This window comes from Pyrgilauda ruficollis, unplaced genomic scaffold (genome assembly GCF_017590135.1).
Source record: "Pyrgilauda ruficollis isolate IOZ18807 unplaced genomic scaffold, ASM1759013v1 scaffold1, whole genome shotgun sequence".
NCBI lineage: Eukaryota > Metazoa > Chordata > Aves > Passeriformes > Passeridae > Pyrgilauda > Pyrgilauda ruficollis.
This window is the reverse complement of record NW_024508100.1, coordinates 16,502,495-16,529,819: the sequence shown is the minus strand read 5'-3', so window position 1 is coordinate 16,529,819 and position 27,325 is coordinate 16,502,495.

Here is a 27,325-nt window from a genome sequence, read left to right as displayed (position 1 = left end):
TTTTTGAGCTGAACTCCAGGTGGTAGCATGGAATTGACCTTAGTGATCTTGCCTTCCAGTAAACTGAAATATTTCTTGATTAAATTACAGTTCATGATTGTTCGCAGTAGTTATCCTGAGGTAAGAAGAAGAGCTTTCTTAACAGAGGGAAAGAGAAGGGTGAAAGTGCAGGAAACATTGCTATGCCTGAAAAAATGAACATTATTAAGGAAGGGCTTTAGTGCAGCTTGTACAACAGTCAGACACTGAAAATAACTGTAATTTGCATTGAGCTATTCATAGAATCATGGGATGATTTGGATGGAAAGGGACGTTAAATATCACCTAGTTCCAACCCTTCCACCATGTCAATGACATTTTTCACTAGATCAGCTTGCTCAGGGCCCAGTCCAATCTGTCCTTGAACACTTCCAGGGGTGTGGCATCCATAACTTGTCTGGACACTATTATAGAGTCCTGACACAAAAAGACAGTATATAGTAGTATTTCTGAGTTTCAGCACAAGGAGTGGAGTTTGAGCAGTGATCAAGAGAAAAAGAAAATACACAACACAATATGATACAGAAGCCTTAGGCCTTGGTTTGGCTTATTAATGGAGAATTTGATCCTCTTTCATGAGTCACATTATTATAAACTTCAGAATGAATTAGAAAAAAAGGGTCACTATTTAATGTGAAGTGCATTAACTTGACCTTTTCCCTCTCTTAGCTTTAAAAACTTCATTTTAAACAAAGTATTCATAGTTTCACTTCACTCATATCTTAGAGGTTAATTAAATAGTTTGAAATTCAGTATATTGTTGTGCTTTTCCTTAAGTATGTCTGAATGTCACCATTAACATAACGCATAGTTGTGAGCACCTGAATTTGAGCAGTGAATTTTTGTGCTCCTACTCCATCAGGCAAAACCATGTAAATATTTTGGTACTGATGAGCAAAAGCAATTAGCTCCAAAGATGCAAAGGGTAGACAATGAGGTGGTTTTTTCTTGACTCTGCAGACACAGACTAAATGGCATCAAATCAGCAGTGGCAGTTACTATTAGCCTGCAGCTATAGCAACACTTTTTCCCCCAGCAGGAACAGTTGTAGAGCAAGGAGTGTTAGCAGCAGCCACAGGGGTATACCTGGAGAGAATATTAAAAATGTCTGTATGCAGCACTGTCATATCATGGAGAGTGCTGAAATGTAGAATGATTTCTCCAGTACAAAAAAAAAAAAAAAATCTATTAAAATTAATTCTGAAATACCTCTGGGATAAATTTGGTGTTGAAGAATTCTGCAAGACGTGCAAATACTTTCAGCTTTGATAAGGGAATTCATTAAAAGCCAGGAAAAGTGGGTAACTAGAAAATTGAAACTGCCACAAATTTCCACAATAGTCCAGGACAGTGTGAAAAGATATTTATATTACCCTTTTTGTAAACATGCTCTAATTTTAATTAGGAAACCTCATAGCAGTTATCAGATTTCAGGTGCAGTTTTATGCACATCTAACTGCTTAACAGCTAAATGACTGTCCAGTGCAATCTTCTAGCAATCTAAATTTAGGGTTGTGTACATTCTCAGTCCTCTTAAATCTACCTCAAGCCTTCTCTGTGCACTCAAGAGAAATTTAATTTAAAAAAAAAAATTTATTGACATGCACATCAGAGAAAAGACCACATACTGTAGTGTTACTTCCAGAACCAGCAAGGTCCATGCAACTATTTAGGTTTGCAGGTCACTTGGAGAGAAAAAACACAAAGAAGGAAGTACATTATATTTGTCATGGTCTGTGCAATGCTTAGTCTCAGAGGTCTAATGTCTAACTGGAAAAGATTGAATTTAGATAATTATCTTCAGTTTCTTTATTAAGCCAAATCATCCTATGCAAATTCAGATATCTCCACATACTAAACACTTTGGGTTTAGAATAATCTCTTTCTCATATCTCAGTTATAAAAATAGCTGCAGCATTTTGTTATCCTGATGCGTCCCTTTTTAAGCACTTACTATAACATTTATTTTCAAAGTATCTTCATGTTAAAACTTTGCTTCTGATAGTTGGCTGCTACAATAAAAATACTGTTACATTTGAAAACATGAGCTATCATAGAAACATTTGGTTGAAAAAGATCTTTTGGATAGTTGAGTCCAATACAGCATTACCTAGCCCACCACTAAACAATGTCCCTAAGCACCACATCTACATAAATATTGCCAGAATGGTGATTCATCCAAGGCAGCCTCTTCTAATGCCTAAGAATCTTTGTGTTGAAGAAATTTTTTCTAATGTCCAATTTAAACTTCCCCATGTGCCATTTGAGGCCATTTCCTCTTGATCTCTTGCTTATTACTTGGCAGAAGAGGCTGAGCCCCACCTCTCTACCACCTCCTTTCAGGTAGCTGCAGGCAGCGAACACCCTCATGCTTTCACTACTTACCAGTGACAGTCCAGTGTTTACAGAGGGATGAGGTCCGCCCTTGAGCCTCCTTTCCTTGAGGATAACCAGACCCAGTTCACTCAGACACTGCCCATGAGACTTGCAAATATACAGATATACAGCAAATCATTGTTTTTCATTGATCTAAATAATAAAAACCTCAATATGGACTAAAAAACCTCAAATATTAAAACTGTAAATACAAGTAGAAGTGTTATTAATTTATGTGAATATAAACTTATATGCAGTTTTCAAAGATTTTTAAGCTTTTACAGATGTAAAAATGTTTTAAAACGAAGAATTAAAACACACCTCTGTCAAATTACTGTAAGTGAAGGTTGGATTATGTCCTTTCATTAATGAAACATAGCTAAAAGCGACATGGTAGAAGTGATTTTTTTTTTTTTTTAATGTGACTAAGTATTTAAGTTTAGGTGTCAGAAAAAGAGATGTTTTTCCAAAACACTGATTGGACTTGCTCTAAAAACAGATTCAATAACATGTTTAATGTTAGCCATACAGAATAGAGATATCCAAATTCATTAGTCATATTTGCAATCCGTGGCTGTTATTCATAGATTTGTTAAGCTACAAACAACAATTTCACTTTAATTATTCTTTTTATCTAATCCGTTACATTCTCAAGTCCTCAATCTCTTGTTATTTTGCAGTGTTTATGAAGTGCTTTGAAGTAATTTAAAGTTATTCCTTTGGATGAAAGGGACTGCATTATTAAAATCTCTCTAAAGTTACTGAGACATCAAACACCCCATTTCAGTTATCCTCATCTCCTTGTCTGGCTATGCATACAGAGAACAAACATAATTTGCTACATGTAGTTATCTCAGCCTTTTCCAAATCACTGCCAAATCTGAGATTTCAGATCACTATTTAGAACTGTGGACTCTATGAACTGTTCTGATTTGAAATCAACCCTGTATCCTCTTGTAGTAGATACAGTTATTTTAATTATAGGAAAACTGATTAAAGGTGTCTCACCAAAACCTCTGTAGTTCTATAATCCATATTGAAATTCATTGAACTTCATCACAGCATTGTGGAAGGAGAGCTTAATGACATGGGAACACCTTTAAAAAGGATTAATTTTTTTTATCACTAGGTAGGTGATAAACCTTTATTTATTTCAGTTCTCAGCTCCACAAATAAATTCTCCTAAATGAAGCTGTGATTATGAGAACTCTTCACAGAGGACATAATTTAAATACTGCCTTCCCTTCCCAATGAGGATCACACTACCTTGTTACTTCGCATAAAAACTGTTTGTAAACCTTGCCTAAAAAATAAACTAAGAAGGTATTTGATACAGGGAAAAGACAATTGCTAAGAGGGTGCAATTAAAGTCTCATTCAGTCCATCATTTCCTGCATGTAAGCATGGTAAGTAGAAGTAGAGAACAGCAGTCTTAAAGCTTGACCTCTTCAGGTTTACATGCACATTGTAAAGGAGAGAGATATGAAAATCTGTTTCTGCTTCTCAGAAAAACACAATTGCTATAGAACCCAGAACATTACTGGTCACAATGATCATGTTATTTAGACCAAGTCACTAAAGCCCTGCTTAATTGTTAAACAAGGAAGGATTAAGGATTGAAAGTTGATCAGAGCTTCAAATATTTAGATTTCCTCTAATGGAACAAATTGTTTTCAGTTATAACTATATAAAAAATAGCACCAGAGGTTTGTGCATGTGCAGTCAACAGCAACAAGGCTATTTGATTGTAATTCTGAGAACAAATTATACTGACATAACAATTTTCATATAAATCAGAGCAAGTCTTTTACTGGTTCCCTATAAGTCCTTAGGAGCAAAAAAAATTATATATTTCACATATTATGGCCCTTCTCATTCATTATGAATGAGAACTGTATGAGAACCAATGAAAACTGTACTCCACTATCTCCTTTTATATACATCAGCTATTAACACAGTTTGATAGACTATCATAGTTATTGACTTCATTTATGGGTTATAATAAGAGATAAACAGATGTGCAACATATTCCCCATTTAAAAAACTTTCTGATTCAGCAGGTGACATCTTATAGAACAGGTAAGTATTTTGCTGTGTCTGTGTGACATACAATAAACAAGAAAGACTAATATGTAGAATGATGTTTTCAGTGTATTAATTTTTCTAGTTTGTGTTGGGCTTACTGCTATTCTATCCTAGCACTTTCCAATATTGCAGTCTAATATAGCTTTTCTTTTAATGCATACTTACCTCATGCAAGTTCCAGACCAGCTACAAGTTACCTTACAAATTTCAGATATGAGAATTAAGAAGAGATTGGGACCACTTACAAAGGAATTAATAACAATTAGTATTCAGTGCAATTTCAGACAAATGATAAATCAAATCTGCCTTTCAGAGCAGTGATCATAAATGCATTCTATGTTAATATGAAATTTGGCTACAAAATTGAGACTAATGGCATTTTTAATCTCAAGCAATACTGCAGGAACAAAATAGTGGTTATAAAGTTGCTACACAAAGCTTGCCTTTCAAAATCCTAGGCAAGAATTAGAGAAAACTGCACTCTAGAATATGCAGTGTCCACTCTTAACAAATTCTGATATGAAGCCATTTATGCTATAAATGTCAAACTTATAGATTAGCCTACACAAATGCTATTAATACCATTCCAAATATCTTTGTTGTTTAAAATTTCCCTCTCTTTTTCCCTCCTTAAGCCTTTTCTCTGTTTCTGACTCATCCATTAAAAGCAGAGCAGTTTACTTTTTACATATTGTGCCTGTTGCTGTGTAGACTGATAAACTAGTACCTTGCTACTAAAAAAACTAAGAGTGTTTCAAAGAAACACAAACACACATCAACTATTAGTTTCTCTCTTAATATCAAGGTGTTTGAACACTTCATTTGGCTTTTCCTGAAGGTTTCTTTATGTGGATTTTAATGAGTAGAAAATAGAAAAATACATTGGAAATTTGCTTGAAATAAATTACAGTTAAAGTTCCTCAAAAACAGAAATGAGTGTGATAATCACAGATGAAACTTATAAACCTGAACTGTCAACTCATTATCCTTCTGTTCCAAAGGAACCACAGAGGAGACTGGCTGTCACTGTACTCGTGTCTTGCCAACAACTTAGTGACTGCAATAATTTACGAATGAGAACACAGAAGTCTTTCATAATAAGCTAAACAATTTATTTCAGTCTTGAAGTACTGGCAGGAAATAATATTCAACTAACACAAATGAACTTGCAAAAATCTTGCTGGATAGATTATTCCAACCTTGTCTTCCCTCCTTAGGATCTTCATAGCAGAAGCATGAAAATATGGGGAACAAGAAAACACTAATGAGTCGAGGGGCCAGTTGGGAATATAATTGGGATAGTAAAAGATTGCATATTTTAGTTAAGACTTTAAAATGAATTAGAAGCTGAGCTAAGTTAGTGATATAGCTAGCAAGAATCACATAACTTAGTTAAAGAGTAACAAAGATATTAGGAAAAGTAAAGCTAGGAGTGACAGGGATAGATGTAGCAAACGTGAAGGAGCAGAGACCACAGAAATACCTTGCCTTAAGAATAATCAAACCAAAGTCAGGAGAGGCTTGGACCGCCACCAGCAGGTCCAAAAGTCCTGCCAACTGGCCATGGGCGAGGAGTTCACCATGAGGAAGACAGCTTTCTTCCTCCCACACTCCACTTCCTTATTTCAAAATCCCACTGACCCAGTTAAGGGAGTGAAATTGCGCAGCTGTATGGATATTCAGCTGCTTATAATACAAAGCAGGCAGGCAATGATAGTACATTATGTGTCCTTAGAAACTGCTTGGATATGTAAAACCTTCTCTGTATAAATAGAGAGCAGGAGTCTGTGACTTCTTGCACATGTACTTGGAAATGATTCCCCATGTGTCCAGCACTGCAATAGATACCCTTCTTTTGAACTGTAATTAGTTGAAAAGTCATCTGTCAGTGCTTCACTAGAAGTTGGTATAGTTTCTCTAGGCAAGTTTTCAAACATTACAAGAGTGCATGACTGATTGTACAATACTGTTGTGATAGTTGATTTTGGAGGGTAAAATGCCACTTGAATTTCTTTTTTCAAATTGTGTAAATGTTAAACATATACACATATAATTATGCATAAGGTTTCTAATGTGTTTGCAAAATTCAGGCAGGGGTGTTTAAGAATGCTGATGAAGAATGGTGAAGATATTTCTTTTCTGGTGAACACACTTCTTTACATAAAGGGTGGCAGAGCACTGGAACAGGCTGCTCAGGGAGGTCATGAAGTTTCCCTCTCTGGGGACACTCAAAACCCACCTGGATGCATTCCTGTGTAACTGGCTCTGTGTGACCCTGCCTTGGCAGGGAGTTGATCTGGATGATCTCCAGAGGTCCATCCCAACCCTAAGGATATAGATAGCACCTGAGAGGAAGACAACAGCTGACTTTCCATATAAAAATTTTTAGTAGAGTGAAGCAGCAGTTTTCACTATGGTTTGCATGTGTAAGAGCCCTAGCAGATCCCTTACGAAGTTTGGCCAGTGGGGCTGGGGACCAGTGTGGCCTTAAGCAGTCCCACAGAACTGGTGGCTGTGGGGAGAGGCTCCTGGGAGTGCTGTGGGGAGACACGGCCAGGGCTGACCCCTGCCCATGGGGGCTGTTTTCAGCCACGGCACAGGCACCTGGTCCTTGGTAAACCATGGTCCCTCTGCACAGCCACTGCTCCTGGTCTGAGCCCAGACCTGCAGGGGCTGATGTCCTGGCCTGGCCTCAGCCTGGCTCCATGCATGGCAGCCTTGCTCAACTGTCCCCAAGGCTGTGTTGAGCCTGGTTCCTGTCAACTTTCCCCACCTGCAGGCTGGTGTTCTGGCACAGCTTTGGCCCACCCCCAGAGAAGTGTCATATGCTCGGGACTGGCACTACCTCCAGTTGCACCCTTGTAATGTATATATCTCTCTGTCTAATTTATGACCATGAAGTGATAGTTATATGACATTTATGACAACTGTACACTTTCAACAAGTGATTATAGATAGAGAGTAATGAAGTTTAAGAAATGCCATGCATCTAAAAGAGCTACTTAGGCCATTTTCCTCAATAAAACCTGAAATGCAATACACTCCTTCTGATGTCTATACCTTCTCATCAGTGTTCCTGCTCCTTTGCCAATCACTGAAATTGCTTACAAAGAGTAGCTATTTGTTATTAAAGATAATTTTATTATCACTTACATGCATGCACATCCACACTCCTGCTTTGATTAGTGGGACAGATGCTGTTGTCTGAAGGTGAATATTTGGCTTGTATGACCTGTACTATGAGTTTAATTTGAAAGTGGAATTAGGTTGAAATGACCAGATGTCCTGGTTTAGCTGACACAGCTGGGAAAATCAGGGAGTGAGTCCTCCTGGAACACTTTTTTGGGCACATGAAGGAGAAGAAAATGATTTAGAACAGTCAGCATAGATTTACCAAGGGCAAATCATGCCTGACCAGCATGATTGCTTTCAGTAATTAAATGATGGATTTGTGGATGACAGGAGAGCAGTGGATATCATTTGTATCAACTCTAACAAGGCTTTCAACAGCATGTCCCACAGTGTATTTTCATAAAAGCCACAACACTATGTTGCAAGTGGCTACGCAACATTAAAAATTTGGCTGGATGGTCATCCTCGGAGGGCAGTGGCTAATAGATTATGATCAACCTGGAAGCATGTAAGAGAAGTACTGCAGGGCTATCCTGGGATTTGTCCTGGTTACCATCTTCACAAGTAACACCTCCTGGAGGAGGTGAATGGTGTGTGCTATGCTCAAGATTGCAGATTACATCAAAGAGTGTGTGTTTGGGTGTGGGGGGACATGAGCTGGTTGAGCTGTTGACATGCTTGAGAGCAAAACTGTCATTCAGAGGAAGCTAGATATTGGATACAGTGTGTATCCTGGGAGGTTTTAAAGATTGAACTCTGCCAAGCCATGAGAAATCTGGTCTGATTCATGCTGCTGCTTTGAGAAGCAGGCTTGTCTGTAAAGGTCCTGAAGGTCCCTTCTATCTGGACTGTTTTGTGATGCTTTCATCCAGCATAAGCATCATTCCCTATGTTCTGGCAAAAATCTTTTGGTTACTCATCCCCTGTTTTTACCTAGGACTGAAGTATTTCCTCTTATATATACAAAAAGCAGGCTCTTTGGAAGCTAAGCCGTTCATGGCACAGTGCAGAGAAACTCAGCTTCTGAACTCTGTGGTGACCTCTTTGTCATGCTACACAATTTTGAGAAATTGCCTTTAGCATTGATAACTGCATTGGATCAAGTAATCTAAAACAGTGGGAATGTCTTTCTTACTGTCACCTACCACAAAAGCTGGCTCCCTGAGTCACCATAAACTAGGGCTGCTTTTGAGAGTGAATTCAGTATTTGTAAGGAAGCACAAAAACTATGTATGAAACATGGAAATGGCAAAATATAGATATAGAGGGAAAGGTGTTTACAGTATGAGAGATGAGAAGCTGTTGTTTGTAAGAATATAAAACAGTATAAAATATCCTACTAGGTCAGACCAGACATCAATGTAGCTTGTTATTCTGACTCAAAGAGTTCCTAGAAGACATACTGTTTTGGATGAGCATGAGAGCCTAGATAATTTCTGTGACCTACTTGCCTATTCATGGCTTGTCCTTTTAATATATATTTACGGATTTTTGTGCAGAAATTTTCTTCCATCTGAACTTGCTGATATTCTCTGTCTCCATAATCTCCTGTAGCAGAACTGTCTGGAACTTTGCTGTTGATGGTGCTGTGTGAAATACCCTGTTATTTTTTAAGAGCTCTTCTAGTAGTAACCTTGAGTGCCTCAGGCTGTTGCAATGAGGGATTTGGAAAAGAGCAACACAGAATTCAGGTTATCAGTTGTAATATATGCATGGTGTAATATTAGTGTCTTTAAAATAATTAAGATAATCATAATTTCTAACAGTGAGACAGGAATATTTTCAGGTGTGGAAAGTTGAATGAGGGTACTTTGGTAAAGAGAAATGTTGAAAAAAGAAAAGTCTGTATCCATCCTCTGAACACTAAAAGATCCTTAAATTGTTATCTTATTACTTCTCCATTATCACCCACAAGCTAATATATTAAAACACAAGAGGGAAAATTAGAAAATATATTATTGTCATAGCAGAAGAGTGCATGAGTGGCAATTTTCTAGCAACTTCAGAAACTAGATATATTTTGTCCCTTTTATTTTTTGCAAAAAAATAATCTGAAAACCCTCAATAGTAACTTTGCGTTATTCTACCAAATCAGATCCTATTACTTCCTATTATTAGGAAGTTTTGGTTTTTTTTTTTTTTTTTATGGCCATCAAGAAGAAGCAGCAGGAATTTTTCTTCAAAGTTAGAACACTTGAAAAGAAAAAATGTGAATGGGGTTTAGTATTATGTCTCTACTAGACCTACAGTCTTGGGATTTTCAACAAAACACAGATCTCTACTGAAATGAAACAAATTTACCAACAAAAATACTAACAAGAGTGAAACTGAAAGAAAATGATGTAGCTGTGTTGCATTTCACTATTACCAAAAAAACCCTTGCCTGTATAGTCCACGATGCTGTAGGCTTTTATAGTTAGATAATTACTCAAGAATGCAGTAAGCATTTTTTTCTCACCAAAATATCTATAACATCTGAGGATGTGCATGTAGTAATTTTCAGCAGATAGTGTGTAGCAAAGGCCATGGGTGAACATGTGGCGAACCAAAGGTCTGGCTTGATTCTTAAATTCATACTGTATCCTAGAAAATTGATTGTCAGGGTCTGATTCTGTAAGACTACAGGCAGCTTTATTAGAATAATATGCACTCTATCTCACATCAAATTCAGGATTAAGCTACTACATCAAGAATTATTTACTACACTTTTAATGTTATGTCCTACTTATTTTCCCCCTCCATACTTATCACTAAATAATCTTTAGGGGAAAAATGACTCAAATGGATTGTATTCCACTGCTGATGGGCCTTCTATCTGTTTCAGCTTTGTAGCACACTTTTTTCCTCCCATGACTTTCCCTTCTGTTGACATTTTTCTAACAAGCTAATGAACTCTACAATAAGGCTGCAGCACTGTATGTCAGAAATATGGAAAATACATATGTTTATGTAACTCTTATTCTGTGCTTAACTGTTGCCCCATAGGGAAAGTACAAAAAGGATTTTGGGGGTAAAAAAGAAATTAGAATTCTAATTTGCCACCAAGTCCATGGGACATTAAAAAGAATAATATTCTCAAAACATTATAATGGATCCATTGCCTTCCTAGAAATTTCCTGAATCTCAACATATTCTCTAACAGCTTGTACATGAGAGACAAATGCTTTTGGAGGTCTAGAATACAACTATGGGTAGAAGCAGAAAGACACACTTCAGGGTGCCACCACTTTTAGCCTGAAATGGAGACTTACATAAACATAACATTAGCTGGAAGTTAATTTTATGTTAAACTATGACTTTCAAAATGAAAAGAAAATCTCTTTCAGGAGAATTAGACAACATGCAGTTCTTCAGCAAAACAACGAACCCAAGAAACTCTCTGTTGTGTAACGCATCCTTATTCAAAGGATGACACCCTATGTTGCACCTAAAATTTCAGAATAAGAAGGTAACAATTCATGTTTTCTACTTGTCTCCTCAATAGTCATGATTACAACTTAAGGACATATGACACTCTGACATATATGACATTATGTCAGTAAATACACTATGTCAATGGATCCTTCTGAAAGTTGTGACAAAATCTTTCATTTGACTAAAAATTGTCTTCAAATGTCTAAACAACTGTCACTGTCCCTGGGGTTCTTGTATTGCCTCTCTTCTGTGAACTTAGTGGATCTCCTAAGTCCAGCAGTGCTGTACAGTATGTGATTGATGTTAGATAATTAAAACCTTATCTGTCTGGAAGCCAAGTGTGGTAAGCTGTAGTATTTATTGATACTGATTCAGGGACCTACCAGTGTATACGTCTGAATCTGTCTGTAGCAGCAGTAGTGCAAGAGTTATTGATAGAATGGTTTTATACATCTTACAGCTATTCTGGGCCTGGGAGTCATATATTGACATAATTTCTCCTGGTAATACAATGTCAGATAAAAAGAGAAAAGAAGCATTCTTATTTTTACATGTTTATATAAGAATATCTTATATATTCTTTTTAATGGTAAGTAAAACTTATTGCCTGCTGCTGCCTCTGACAATGTAAGTCCAATGGTATATGTTACAAAAGAATTGAACACCTTATACAAAGGTGCTTGTCATTTAGAGACTTGATTGTATTGGAATTCCTAAGCTTCCAAAAGCAGCAAGAAGGAAAATCAGTAGTTGCTTTGTAGAGGAGCATAAAACACTGTGAATTTTGTTTGAAACAGAGAAATGTCCTATTGATTGATACAGGGCAGAAATGTTTGTTAGCTTGTTACAATGCTAGATGAAAAAACTCTAGAAATGTCATGAGGTAGACAGGCAATATATATATTCATGCATATACAGTCACATATCCAAACAGATAAAAGAAGTGATGGGAATAACATTCCCCATTCATTTTGCCAGTTATTCTCCCAACACTCTATTCTTTTAAATAATTCCTCCTCTTCCTGCTGTTTTTCTAGACATACTCCTATTTTCTGATCTTCTGAGATAGATGGAAGATTATATGGATTACAAACTAATATTTTTGGGGCAAAATCTTAAAAAATAAAAGAACAACCTAATTTTTATCTCAGAATAACTGCTTGCCAGTTAACGTTTTGGCACATCTATCTATTTTTTAAGATGAAAAATCTATACATGTGTACAAGAGTTTGGAGTTAGCACATTGCTGAAATGAATTCAGGCTTCACAGGGTATCTCCATCTTTCTCTTCATTTTTATTGGTCACATTTTTAAGATTTCGTTCATAGCTATTATTATTACAGACTTGAACAAGGAATTGCATATATTTCTGGTATTTTATTAGAGGTACATTTTTGTATTTGCATACTTTTTTTCATTCCATGTCCTTGCTTACTTTTAAATTGCATATATTTGGTCCAGTCCATAGTAGTGCAAGTTAGGTGCATTTCACTAACTTTTATATTTGCTGCATCAACTTAACTTCATATTAGTACGTGATCCTTGTAACTAAATGTGTCATAAAGCTTTAAGCATGTGATCATGTTTCAGCATTTGTCTTTGAAGACAGTAATAGGGTTATTGAGCAACAAAATGATAATCAGGAGTTTTAGAGGTCGCTCATTATATACTGTATAAATATTTCATAAATTCCCCACTGTTTACAGATAGCAAGAGTTTAAAAATAAATTGCAAACATTCAGTATATAAAGCAGTTGATTGAGTTGTTAATGCTTGTTGGCTTTTGGGTTTTTTTTAAAGCTATCTATATGTTTATGTAAATTCTAACCTCTACATGACATAGCTTCATAGCCTGGTCCAGCAGAATATGTCATGATAAAATTTCCAAGGGTCATCACGTGCAAGTTCATCTACACTGTCAAAATGAGTTATTTTTAAAATAAGCTAAAACATGCCACTTGGTAAATATCCTTAAATCAGTAAGAATATCTTCTTGCCTTACTTTTTCTGGGTTTTAGGTATGCATGTTTAGATATATAATGGATGTAGAGTTATATAATTTTCAAAAATAATGTTTGTTTTGGAATTTAGCAGTTTCAATATTGGCATGAGGCCTGAGTGTTTGGTACAGTGACTGGATATATACTGAATAGCTCATACATTTTCTGGGACCTTTTGCAACCTCATATCCAGATGTTGGCCTCGTCCCAACTGCACATAAGAGTAGAACATAGATGTCCACAATTCTTCCCCTTCATAAAAGATATCTTTCATTGTATAAATAGAAAAGGATTTGTTTTGTTTTATAATTAAGCTGTACTAAAACACCAGAGACCACAGCTGCTGTTGAGTACAAATTTAACTTGTGCCACCTCACATCCAAAACTGTAGTGCAATAGGATAAATTAACACAAAAAATCCATTCTAAATTAGATGATCACTCTGTTAGTGAGGGGGTCTGTAGGGTCTTTATTGCCTGCTTTGAAGCCATGTAGAAAAGTAAGAACTAAATCCCTATTTCCCTGGTTCCTTAAACTTGCCATCCGGATTTGCACTGTAGAGAGACTGAAAACCAATTGTTTCAGTACATTTAGTGACTGCAATAATTTAGGAATGAGAATACAGAAGTCGTTCATAATCTGTTTCAGTCTTGAAGTACTGGCAGGGAATAATATTAAACTAACACAAATTAACTTGCAAAAATCTTACCGGATAGATTACTCCAGCCTTGTCTTCCCTTCTTAGCAAAAAGCTGAAGTCTGAAAACAAAGGCAAAAAACCATAATAACAACTAAAATCCAAACCATGCTATCTACATTTTCATTTCCATGGTATTGTGGAGCACATGGGGACCTGACTGCTAGATGTTCTTCCTACTTTCAGAATAATATAAAGCTCTCTCTTCTGAGAAGGAAGAAACATTAATTAATTAGTTATTGTATATTAGGAAGAAATTCTGTACTATGAAAGTGTTAAGGCACTGGATCAATTGCCCAGAGAAGCTATGGATGGCCCATCCCTGGAAGTGTTCAATGCCAGGCTGGATGGGGCTTTGAGCAATCTGTTCTAGGGAAGATGTTCCTGGCCATGGCAGGGCATTAGAACTAGATAAGGTTTAAGGTCACTTCCAACCCAAATATCTATTATTCTTTGATAATGCTGTCCAAGTAATTCCAATTTTAATGGTTTTCTAAGAAACTGCTGTTTTGCTATGATAAATCTCTTTTTCAGCTCCTAATGAAAATTACTTACACAGACATGTGTGGCATAAGAGATACTACTAGTCAGTCCAGTGCCCATGTGCTCAGAGAAGTTATTTCACTAAGACATATGCTAGTATTAAATATTATCATAGAAATAACTATTGTCTCATCAACAGACATCAATTTTTATGTTTTTTTTCTTCTTTACCCCAAGATCTTGAAAAACATTGTAGCTTCTAGTCCTGAAATGAAAACTGAGTATTTCCAATCTAAAGAATTTCAATGCACAGTTAGATTAAAATTCTTTTCAGGGGGCAGTTTTGTAAAAAAATTATTACATTCACTGATACATCTTAAGGAGCAAAAATATTCCTAGTTACATATAGATTGTAATGACAAGTTATTTTTTCTTTCTGTATATATTGCTAGATAGTTAGGAAAATTAACAGTAAAGGTCAACGAAGACTAGAGATGCATTCTAGAATTTTATTTATTTGCCTGAGTCTGTTCAGCTGCACATTGTTCAGTAACTGGCCATTTTGAGTCAAATTACCTACCTAAATGAGCTGAGCAAATGCTGGCTCAATTTAGTTACATACTATGAAATTTGTACTTTGAGTTATTCATTTTAGTGAATAGTTTGCTGAAGACTAACATTCAAATAGCATTTACCATTATCTTGTTAATAGGCCTTACTGCTCTAAATCTACTAAGAATGCAAATAAATGATAATTCTGCACTCATTAAGGAAATCTCCTGTGACTTACTTTGGTTAAATGCTCCAACAGGCATGTTTAGCACTTCTTTGGGGTTGGTAAAGTTCCAAAAATCTGTAAATTAAAGTTCTGTGGAGTGCTATAAAATATGCATAATGAAACCCTGGATGTAAATTAAGAAGATTTATATTTCGGGATTCTGCTTACGTTATTCAGTCTGAATGCTTCACAGGTTTTTATGAAGCAAATAAACTGTTCTTTTTCTTGAAATTCATTTTGAATGGTCACCATGGATTCATTGTTACAATACTTAATTCACATCATTAAAGACTGAATTGCTCTTTTTAATCTATATATCATACTGAAGTGTTATTGCACAATACCTTTGAAATCTAGGTGCTCCATCTATGGTAGCAGTACATTGAATTTTCCTGTAGACGTAAGTAGTTAAAATAGAGTTGGAAACAATGTTTATGAATGTTCTTGTACTTTAAGCTTATGTGCTCATTTGAGTCACACTTATGAATTCCATTAATCATATCCAATGAAAATTAACTGAAAAAAAAGTTTATTTCCAAACATCTTTAAATATTATTTATGGAAAATAAGTACAAATTGTAGTATAAACTAAAATACCATGTGGGTTTTTTGTGTGGTTTTCAGCAAGAATGAAGCTAAAGTGCTGAGGTTTTGTGCAACTGCCACCCAGAGTTGTACATGTGTCAAAGAAATCACATCAGGGCTTTGGGTAATCTTTAGCCTGAAAAAGAGAAAAAGCATGAAGAAAGAGACCCTGAGGTGCAGTTATTTTCTAGGCAGCTTGCTGCTGTGGAATTGTTTTGTTCAGGAAGAAACTGTCATCCAATGCGGAGGATCATATTTTGTATTTTAACAAATTGCTTCATTGATGGTTCAGTTCTAGATGTGTTAAACTAAGTAGTGGTGAGTGTATTTCAGATTTGTTCTGAAACAGAATTGTTTTGATACAACAAAATTAACCACAGAATTTTACTTTTTGGCTCTACATGCATATTTGTGTAAAACTGCACCATTTTTAGAATAAAGACCTACTATAGAACTGACTGTCTTTGGCTTCTAATTTTTCTAATTAGTGGTTCTGTTTCTTTTGGGATGAGGAAACTCATTCTGTGGAATTCTGGAAACAGTGGTATGGAATAATTCAATCAAGATAAACTAAAAAAAAAAAATAATAGCCAGAGAATTATATGTAAATAAATAGCAAGAATGTTGTTAAACCAAATATTGTAAATACAACATAACATTTGAATGGTTGACTTTTTAAAGTTTGAATTTCTCAAATGCAATTTAAAAAAATATTTTTAGATTTTGTTTTGGTATTGCCAAGGAATTTTCAGAAATTCGCAGCTCTACTATAATATAGCATTATACTAATCGGGTTTATTACACTGTATTAAATGTAGTCCAGCATATGTTCAACATATCTATTTTTGCAAATCTTTCTTATTTCAAAATATTTTATATTAAAAAACCCTAATATACATGTGCTGTGTTACTAAAATACTATGGTATTACACATAATTATGTTTGAACACCAGGGATTATAAAATACCTTTGGAAATTATCAGCTCAAACTGTTAGACTGTCTTGTAATGGAGAATAGAGAAGCAGATTAGTATTTGAGCTTTTGCATCACATTACTCTATGATGATAGAGTACATCTGAAAACAAGTCAGTGATGAATATGAGAACACAGAACTTAATTGAGGGGTGCTTTTATAATAAATAGTGCATATACAGCACCTCAGATTTAGAGTAGAAATCCAATTACAGATATATGATAAAACAATTTAAGATGGAACAGCTATACATATATTTGCATGAACATCCACATACTCATCCAGAAATAAGTAACACATTCTTTTCAAGGAATTAGCAGGGAGCAGAGTCAAAATTGAAATATGGTGCTAAGGAATGCAGAGTCCAACAGGATTTAATCTGGCATTCCATCATAAAGAACAATTTGACTTTAAAAAGTAGCACTCAGAATCAATGGTTCCTGGCATAATACTCAAACTGTTTGAAACCAGGCTATATGGAAGTGGATGGAAGGCAACATCCCTGGTAGTATCCTACAGGTATAGGGACTGTAGGTAGGGATCCTACAGTAGAAGAGAGGGCTTTTGAACTGTGGAATATCTCCAAGAATGGAGATTTGACAACTCTGTGCAACCTGTTCCACTGTTTCACTCATTGTGAAAGTATTTTTATTCTCCAGAGCAGGAAAAAAAAAAAAAAAAAAAAAAAAAAAGGAAAAAAATCACCCTGTAGTGTTTTAAACTCAGCTTGGTATCAGGCGCCCACAAAGCTGATTTACAACTTCTCTCTCAGAGGGACGGGGGAGAATGTAAGATGAAAAGATAACTAGTAGGTTGAGACAAGGCAATTTGCTAAACCAAAAAAAACGACAAGCAAAAGTTTGCATGCACATAAGCAAAGGGAAAAGTTACTCTCTACTTTCCATTGTCAAGCAACATTCAGAGGGAAGCAGGCTTCAGCACACACAATGGTTGCTCCAGAAGCTGAATATTGTAGAAAAACAAATACCCTCAATTCGTCCTGTCTCCCCTAGTTTTTATATCTGAGCTTACATGATGTAGTACGGAATATCCCTTCAGTTAATTTGGGTCAGCTGGCCTGACTGTGTTCCCTCCAGGATCTTGCCCACTCCAACCCCTTGATAAGGGAGGAGAGAAAGCATGTCAAAGAGACAGCACTACTCAGCAATAACCAGAACACTTGTGTGTCATTGGCTTTATTTTTGTCCGAGAAATCTATCGAAAACAATCGCCGACTCCCCTTTTACGGGACGGGACAGTCATCGCCCTTCCAGCTACCAGTGGAAAGCACAGCACCACTAAGGAAAAACGAACTCTAGCTCAGTGAGACCCAATATACGGCCGTAACACAGTTCATACTTACATGTGCATACATACATGCTTTTATGCATTTTACTATGGTTGGATTACAGTATCACATTTAAATGAGATCAGAGTGAAGCTTTTTTACTGTGCAGCCCTAGAAACTGTACCAAAACTAGATTATAATATTGGCCAGTTCCTCAGTGCTACCAGGGCTTAAAGGGGTCTTCTCAGTAATTATGCAATCATTTTAAGTTCAAGCAGTGTGGATAGAGTGTTATCATCATTAATGTATATTAGCCAGTTGTATATGTACTATATGTCTCTGGAATTATTTTACTCTGATGGTTAGCATATTTGGAAGTCACACATTCATTTTTATTACTACTCATATTACTGAGGTTACATTGCACATCTACTTGAGAAAACATATTTTTTAAATTGCATGTGTATATAACCCTGCATGATAAGGCAGGCAAGATATCTTATGATAACATAACTAAATGTTTAGATTGGCATCTTATTCTAGATTAAAATTACTATTGTATTAGAATGCTAAATATACTGCTTAACTAAAAATATTTCCTCATTGTTCTTTTAAATTCTTTAACAGAGCTCAATGTTGGCATTTTGCTGAAACCAAAAAATTGTGACAGTATTCATAATTCATAACTGGAGTATCATCTCTCCCCTGTAAAAGACTGCCTCATTCTCTCATAGGCATTCTAGACATAAGATGGAGTTTTCTTTCATTATGCATTTATTTTAATTTCTGGTTATGTTTTGTGGTTTTGACCACCACTAGTATGAATCTGCCAACCAATGGAGTCCTACAAACTCCCCTTCCTCTGGGTACTTGCCTGCTGCTAGCTAATACTTTGAATACTTTTTAGTCAGCGCTAGCTAATTTCCCTGGACAGTTCTTTGGTTCATAATTTGGCAAGCAAATGACATTTACATCATCTGTGTTGTTTTGTTTTGTATTTTCTATCTTTACTGTCTTTCTTTTTTGGTGACCTCTTACTGCTTGAGAACCCTGATGTAGCTTCTTGGCTCAAGAGAGACACATACAACAAAACAGCAGATATTTAGCAATTAATTGATTATGAAGGGGTCTTAAATTACCTGGTTGCCTAAGGGAATACTGTATTCCCCCAGAACAGTCACAAGCTGCTGTGCTTTGAAGATCTGCAGGAAGAGAATGATGTGGGAGATTTTGATTAGGGGACCAAGGGTAGATATTGCTTGAGTAATGGGATTTGTGCCACTCTATTATGTTCAAAATTCAAAACTCAAGATTACATATGACTTTTGTCATTATCCTTTTAATGAAAACTACAGTATGTGGCTGTGAACACAAATCCTGCTAAGTAAACTCAGGAGAATTACTTCACTCTACACTGGGATTCCAATTACTGTGGAAAAAAATCTGAACAAGAAGGAAATGAGCCACCAAAACACTACAAAATTTTACTGTAAGGACATAATCAGGTACTTTTTTTTTATTTCATTGGTGAATTCCTTAATTCTTCTGTCTACATTATGTGAGAATAAGAATGAGCAATACAAATTTCTGTAGCAACACTGCCTTTCACCCAAGTATCTCAATGGATTTTGAAAGTAGTGATTGATAAGTCTCACAATTACTAAGGTACTAGAACAAAGCACAGGTGCCCTGCCTGCCTTAGAAATTAATTACAGCCAATACAAAATTTAAGATTAGTGGTAAGAAGCAAGGCTTGGTTTCAAGACTATATGTTTAGTAGGGAGATAGCTAGTAATTTTACTTTAAATTTGGCTACTATTCTAAGGTTAATCAGCTCCCTGAGAACTGCTTCACTGTTTTTGCAATGACTGGTAACTCTGGTATCCCAGCTGCTGGACAAAGATAATTAAGAATATTTAAGAGACACTTGGAGTGAAATTTAAAAATATGTTTATTTCTTTCTCTTTTAATCAGCTACCTCACCAAAGCAAACTATTATTCATTATATTAATTCATAAGAGTATAGAACTTTGGTTTTTTGAACTGTATTTGATTTTGAGAAGTGGTGTAAATGATGACATGTAGACTATTAATAGTATTATTAAGTACTGAAGTAATAATATCTCAGCATCTTTTAAAATCGATGTCTTTGTAGTATAGTTGATTGCATTTTTCCCATTAAAAAGGATTTGTATTCAATATCAGATATCCAATAAGACAGTTTTATTGGCATAGTATAAGAGTTGAAGAATTTTGGAGGCTGAGCAGTGCAAGGGAAAATATTTCTGAATTATGTCTGCCGTATCTTAAAGATTTAAAAACCCTTAGTTTTTTGGGGTTTTTGGGTTTGGGATTTTTTTTGTTTGTTTGTTTTTGTTGGTTTTGTTTTATTTTTTTTTTTTGTTGTTGTTGTTGTTTTTTTTTGCAGTGGCACTGTGTTTCTGGATGTGCTTTCCCATGCCAAATCAGAAAGAAAATATTCTAGTCTATTATGTATTAGAGGGGCACAGTGTCAATATATGTCATGAAATTATATGAATTTTTTACTTCATTATAATTATTTATGACTTAATATTTATGTTGGTTCATTATTCACAGGTGCTTATCCTTCTAACAAAAGCCAAAGATAGTTCTTACTGACTTGATTTAACAGTGATAGTAATTGCGGAGATTCCCATGCTCACCATTGCTATGACTGAAATTCTCCGGGCAACCTGTTCAAGTGCTTCACTGCCCTCTGACTAAGGAATTTCTTCCTCACATCTAACCTAAAGCTCTCCTCTTTTAGCTTAAATCTGTTCCCACTTTGTCCCAACACTATCTGTCAGTTTAAAAAGCACTATTATTATAAGTCCCCTTTAAGTACTGAAAGGGTGATGGCTGTCTTCAAAATGGTAATGACAGCCGTAATAATCTCAATAAACTTTTCTGCACACAGATCAAACTCAGAGCACTTCCAAAATAAATAGCTGATTAGGGTGACAGCCTTTAGAGTAGAGCAAAATCTACTTTTAAAGTGCTTGTCATGATGGGGTTAGTCTATAAAGCTTGAATGGCCTCAATTTTTACAGAAGATGATACGACTTTTCAGCAGCAGTAATCTCAGTTCTTCTCCACAATCCTGCTCCACCACTTTCCATTTATGCAAGTGAGTGTGAAGGGGAATCTTCCAGAGAAATAGGGTAAATAAAGCTGTAATTCAAGATTTTCCCTCATGCTGAATCTTTCAAGTCATTCTGTCTTGCAAAGGCAAGGAAGAAAAAGGAAAACGTCAAAATGCTAACTCATTTTAAATCTTGATTTTCAATAATTTCAGAGTGTGATTGCAGCAGAACCAGAAAACCAGAACCTGAGATTCATTCCAGCTGCTTTCATGGCTCCACATTTCCTTATTTTCTGATATTTCTATACTTTGTACTCTACAATAAATATCAAACTTTTCTAATCAAGGACTAACTTGACAAATATATTGGAGAATGTGTTCGTTTTTAAAGCACATCAAATTGCATTTGTGGAAAAAGAAAATCCAACACAGGACATACAGTCCAAGTCTGAAATTAGGTTACAAGCATGCACAGCTCTTCTAATGACTTCAGAAATAGGTACTGTTCTGATATGATTGCTGCAGTATATCAGATGCTTGCTTTTGATCAGCATGAGCTGATAAAAACCAGTGCTGCAGTATGGCAGGGGCAAAGGCTGCTCTCCAATGGCTTTTAAGAACATAGCTGGCAGATCTGCTAGTAAATGCTATTGATTGATAGAGTCAGCATTATGTCATCTGGCAGGCACACTATTTAAAGAATGAAGTCATTAGTAGTGTGCTGAAGGATATATATCCTTCACATTCGTTATTAAGAGCCGGAAAAAGCATAATTCTTACACTGTCAATAAAAGAGTAACACATACAGCATTTGCAGACACATATATGCCAGGTGTTGTGTACAACCCATTCACAAATGTTATTGACAAGCCTGTACTTCATGACTTTTCTTCTATCAGTATATAAATATGCAAATATAATCCCAGTTGGTATCATGATAATTTTTTTTATTTTACTGTGTTCCTTTGCTATTAATGAAATAACAAAAGTGGAATTTTAAAGCATTTAAAAAGCCGTATACAGTAACTGCTTCAAAATTATGAGATAGATTCTTGTATAGGAGATCAGGGCTTTTAAATCACAAAGTAATTCAGGCGTTTTTATCAAAAATAAAATCTACTCTAGCATCCAGGATTACCTACTGATTTGTCACAACTTTATTCTGTGAAATAAGAAGAGGTTAATTGTTCCAGGCTGGAGTGAAAGAGAAAATAGAGGGATACATTTCATTCTTCATGTTATGCTTAAAATGTTGTTTGTATCCTGAATACCCAGAGACTGAATAAAAAAGTTAATAGATCTTTTCATGCAACTCCTCAGGTTGTTACCATATCTGCCAAGTGAAGCAGGACTTGGCACAGTAAGCAAGCATGCATGATCTCCAGGGGAACCTGAGGGCCGTAAAAATTGTGACAATAGTTGAAACTAGTTCTTTTAATGTCAAGAAACACTATCGCTTTGTTTTTTTCTCTTTTAAATAGTGGTCTGAGCTGATAATCTGATAACAATTTTTAGACTTATTTTAGATACTTTTTTTTTTTTCTCCCTGTCTGGACACATATCTAGTAGTCCTAGAAGACAATATTTGGAAACTACACCTGTCACTAAAAAAGGAAATTCACTCCATCCATGAGTACATTTGTGAATTCATATTCAGATACTTCCATGATCATTAGAGAAAACTCAATCAGTAGCATCCGTGTGGCTGTTATCTGGTTGTTCTTCATTAGTTTGTGCTGAGTTAAACACGGATTTACATTTTTAACTATATCAAGTTATCTCACTCTGCATTTGACACAAATAATGTGAAAATAGGCTGACAGACATAAATGGACCAAAACATGTAGTTTGCACAGGGAGTAACTTTATTTTCTGGCTGACTTGTATCAGAAAAATGTTTTGTACATGTTCTATGGCTTGTATAAAATGCACAAAGTAATGAGGCTCATAATTACCATGCTATTGTCATTTCAAAGCATTGAAATGCAAAAATTAGCATTATCATTAGTTCCACAAGTTTTTTCCACATAATGAAAACAATTAATCAGTATAAACTGAATGTTTCAACTGACTAGCAAGGAATGAATTCACAGACTCCTTGGAAGTAGTACTTGCACATATTTTTTACCTTCTCCATTATGCATATATGAAGATATTAGATGTCTTTTCAAGTGTCCAGGCATAGAAAATGGAGGGAAAATAAAGCTTATTCAAATGCTTACCTAAGGCAGGATCAACTATATCTTCATCAGTCCAGATTAGAAAAAATTATAAGTTTTTTTAAGGATTGATTTACATAGCTCTGGAAAATCATAGCTTCTCTGAGATTATGTGTTTTTATGTTCCTTTTGTTAAACCTATTTGACTCTCCATGGGCTTGGAAGCAGTTTATTCACTTTTTCTTGAAAGTTCCTCATGATATTTCCTCATTCTTCACCCTAAGCTTAGCATGCATCAGTCATTCAATCTTTTATCAATGCTGATGTCTTTCTAAGCCTCCGATCACTCATGTTTCTGTCCCCTGATTACCTCCAGCTTATGCACAAAATTCAGTGCAGCTCTCTAAACAAGGTTTATTAATGTGAGAGAAAAACATTACTTCTTATGTTGCAAACAGCATGAGATGTCCCTCCTGTGCAATATGACATTTAAACTTCTGCTCAGTTTGTATGTATGAAATTCCCAGGTTGCCTCTGAACTATTGCTGCCTGGCTGGTTACTCCCCACTGTATGTCACATTTATTTTTCTGAGGCATGGTGTGTCGTACTGGAGTTCTGCAGTGTTTCCTTCTTACTTGCCACTCCACTGTCTGATCTGTCTTGGACTCTTTATTCTAGTCCCTTTTCCTAGTGGTCCCCAGGGCTTCATTTCATGTGCCACTTTCATAAATGTTCCCTTTTTTCTACCATTCACAAAAGTAACAGTAAAAAGAAATCATTCTCTTGCAAAACAACTCCTGATAGAGCGCTCCATTCTGACAGGGAACCACTTATAACAACTTTCCAAGTACAATTTTTCTGCTAGTTTACACCCCTTTTATCTGCATCATGCTTTTCTAGCTTGTTTATCAGAATGTCACATCAAAAGACCTAGGAAAGGGAAGTTGTGACATCTGCTGCTTTTCCTTTCTTTTTTTAGGGTCTCCTAACATGTCAGACAGGGTGATTAAATTGGTTGACAGAATGTATTCATGATAAATCCATGATGACTTCTCAACTCTTTCTATTTCTCCATGTAGTTAAAGGAGTTTATTCTAGTTTCATTGTTGCAGTCAAAAAGTCTACAAATATAAACACTTGGTTCTTACCTTTTAAAAAAGAGAAGTATGCTTCCACATTTGTTTTCTGAAATTTCAAATATCATTTAAATTTCTCCAATTGCTAAAGGCAATTGATAAAGGCTCCCACTTTTTACTAGCTGTAAGACTGAGTACCTTTTCTACTTAACTGCCCCCTAAACTACTGCTCTCTTCTTCTTGCCTATTCTTACTGCTTGGTATTAATTTTTTAATTTTTTTTTTAATTTATGGATGGCATGTTTATAAATAGAAATATAGCTGTATTATGCAAAGACAGTCTCATCACACTTGTTTTTCTCAGCTTTCATGTACTTTATTTCAGGTTTTCTATTGTTACGAACTGGTTTAACATAGAAGACCAAAGGAAGTTATACCTCTGTGAATAAAATGGATCAGAACACAGAAAGGTTCAAAATACACCCAAGAAACATGATTAGAACCAAACAAAGTTGGATGCTGGTGCCAAAAAATTGCTATATTTCATTTAATAGTAAAAGAGGCAAAGAGAAAGAAGGAGAAAAGAAAGAAAGAAAAAGAAGTGTGCATGGGGGTAAGGGGACAGAGAGAGAGTGACAGGATTAGGTAGAAGCAAATCACCCATCTGAGGGTCCCAATGCCATCTCATTGCTCCTCTCCATCTGGTCTGCTGGTGAGGGTCTCCTGCTGCTGCACCACATCAGAAAGTACAGACTCCAGTGGATTAATACACATTTCGGGCCACGTGGGAATGTCCAGGTGCCTCCTGAGGGGGCCGGGTTTGACACTGTCCCTTGCCACACTGTGGATCTGTTGCATCGTGGTCTGGTGCAGAGTCTGGGGACCCCTGGGGGGCCTTTGAGGGCCCTGTCACCCCCTGTGCTGTGGATAAGCTGTTCTGGGGTGAAGGGCCCCTCAGCTGAGCTCTGCACAGCAGAGCATGGGCGCTCACTGAGCCTCTGACCAGACCAGAGGCTTTCTCACCACACACCCAAAACCTCTCCTCCCGCAGGCTGTGGTGTGAGGGGCTGTGGAGCCTGGCAGCTGAAAGCCCTGGCGCTGTGCTCTCCATCCTGAAGGAGCTAAGCTTGATCCCTCTGTGAGGGTATTTATCTCACCTCCAGAGTCAATCTCATCTCCATCAAGAATACTTCAGGGCCTCAGTCAGGACTATTCAGGGCATGGTGGTCTTCTCTGCAGCTTTTGTAATACAGTTTTGGTGTAATAGGCAAAGGTCCTTCATGAAAATGTTTAAGGCTTAAATTATAACATTTCAGTCTCTGACACCTATTTACAGTCTCTTCTTCAAATCAATATGATTTACAGATAATAATAAACTATTTGTGTTTATAGAATAAGCTTATGAAGGTATTTAGTCATGTAAAAATTGCACAGAACATTACAATTTTCTTGAACTGTAGTAATTGTTTGCTCAAGAGTTAAGACTGGTTTAAGATTTGCGTCATCCACCTATTCTTTGGGTGACTGATGCATTTGTCTCAAGCTATTAAGTTTCTATTAGATATGACCTGCTTATTGTTTGCCAGGTAGTTTGATTTCTTTTTGAAGAAGTTATAATCTCTAGAGAAAAAGCAGTTATGAATTCAAGGTGAGACATTCTCTAATCCAGTCTTTTCATATGCAACAAACAAATATTGAATCCAATTCAAAATTTTAAATAGGTAAAAATGTTTTCTGAGAGACTCATATAAAAACAGAAACCACACAGTTACATTCCTAGATCACATTATCAAACTGTATCTGGAATTTATATAAAGTATAGTTAAGTGTTTAAAGACTACACTATTACAGGAAGGTAGTCTGGTGTCATACTAGAGGCAATGTGATTTTAAAAATTGCTTTGAGGTAATATTTTTCTATTGTGTATGAGTCTGAGAAAATGAGAGCTATGAGTTCTTTATATATTTAGAAGTATAGGGAATTGATTGCTGTCTTAGAGCTGTAAAAATAAATGATATTTCATCTAAAGATATAAAACATGGAGTAATTTAATGAGAAGTTAAAATAGTCATCTGAGTATTGACCAATAGAGAACCAAGAGGTGTTTTAATCCCTGATTGTGGGAGAATTGTTTGAACCCTTGTTACAGAGGCAAATGTTGATGTTTATTGAATGCTAACCTAAGATTTATCTATTTTAGAAATATCTATTATTTACAAATCACTTCAGCAGCATGAGTGTCTCTGGGATATTTGAGTACTAAGTCTTAATCTCAAGTATGGTATGTTCATCTAAGGTATGAACTGAGTGAAATGGAGAGACCTATGTTCACATTCACAGATTCAAATGGTAAATTACACTTCAAGAATAATAAGCAAGGATTTCCCGTCTTCCGCCCTCCCCCCCACTCTAATTCATGTCTCTTTCTTTTCCTTTAGAGCAGAGCAGCTACTATGCCATACACACAGGCTTCACTGGAGTGCTGTCAAATGGGTAGGACATAGCTGAAACTGCTGATTTAAGGCATGATACATGTTCAGAATCATATGGAGTTCCAGAGTTTTTCGGTCAGCATAGTCTATTAGTAGCTCATTCTGCAGTAATACTTGAATTTGTTGTATATTTCAGGCAGGAGTTAACTTAATCCCATGGACTTTGGTGACCAGTCAGATCTGATAGTCTATTCAGAAGTGTGAACAAGTGCATAGCACTGAAAGACGACAAACAGAATCACAGAAATGCATCACTTCTAAGTCTTCTTCTAATGTGTTCTATTTTCCTGTGAATTCATATCTAAGTAAAGGTATCAAAGGATTTTTTTTCTCCCTAAACTGTTCTAGAGTGCTGTTCAGTTAAGGCCTGCCAACTTTCTTACTCGAGTGATTTTGCACCACACCTTTATTAGTTAGTCAATACAAATGCATCCTTTGGACCTTAATCCTATAGACATTAATTCAGCTGCATTTGGTAGTGACAAGCAGTGATAATGAAACCACATATAATAGCTGTAAATTAGGGATATGGAGAATAAAATTGCCATGAAAATAAATTTAGTATTAATGTATTTGACAGCACAAGGAACATCTAATCATTTAAAAATGGTTTTATTAAACCTGCAAACAATAAATATTCAAA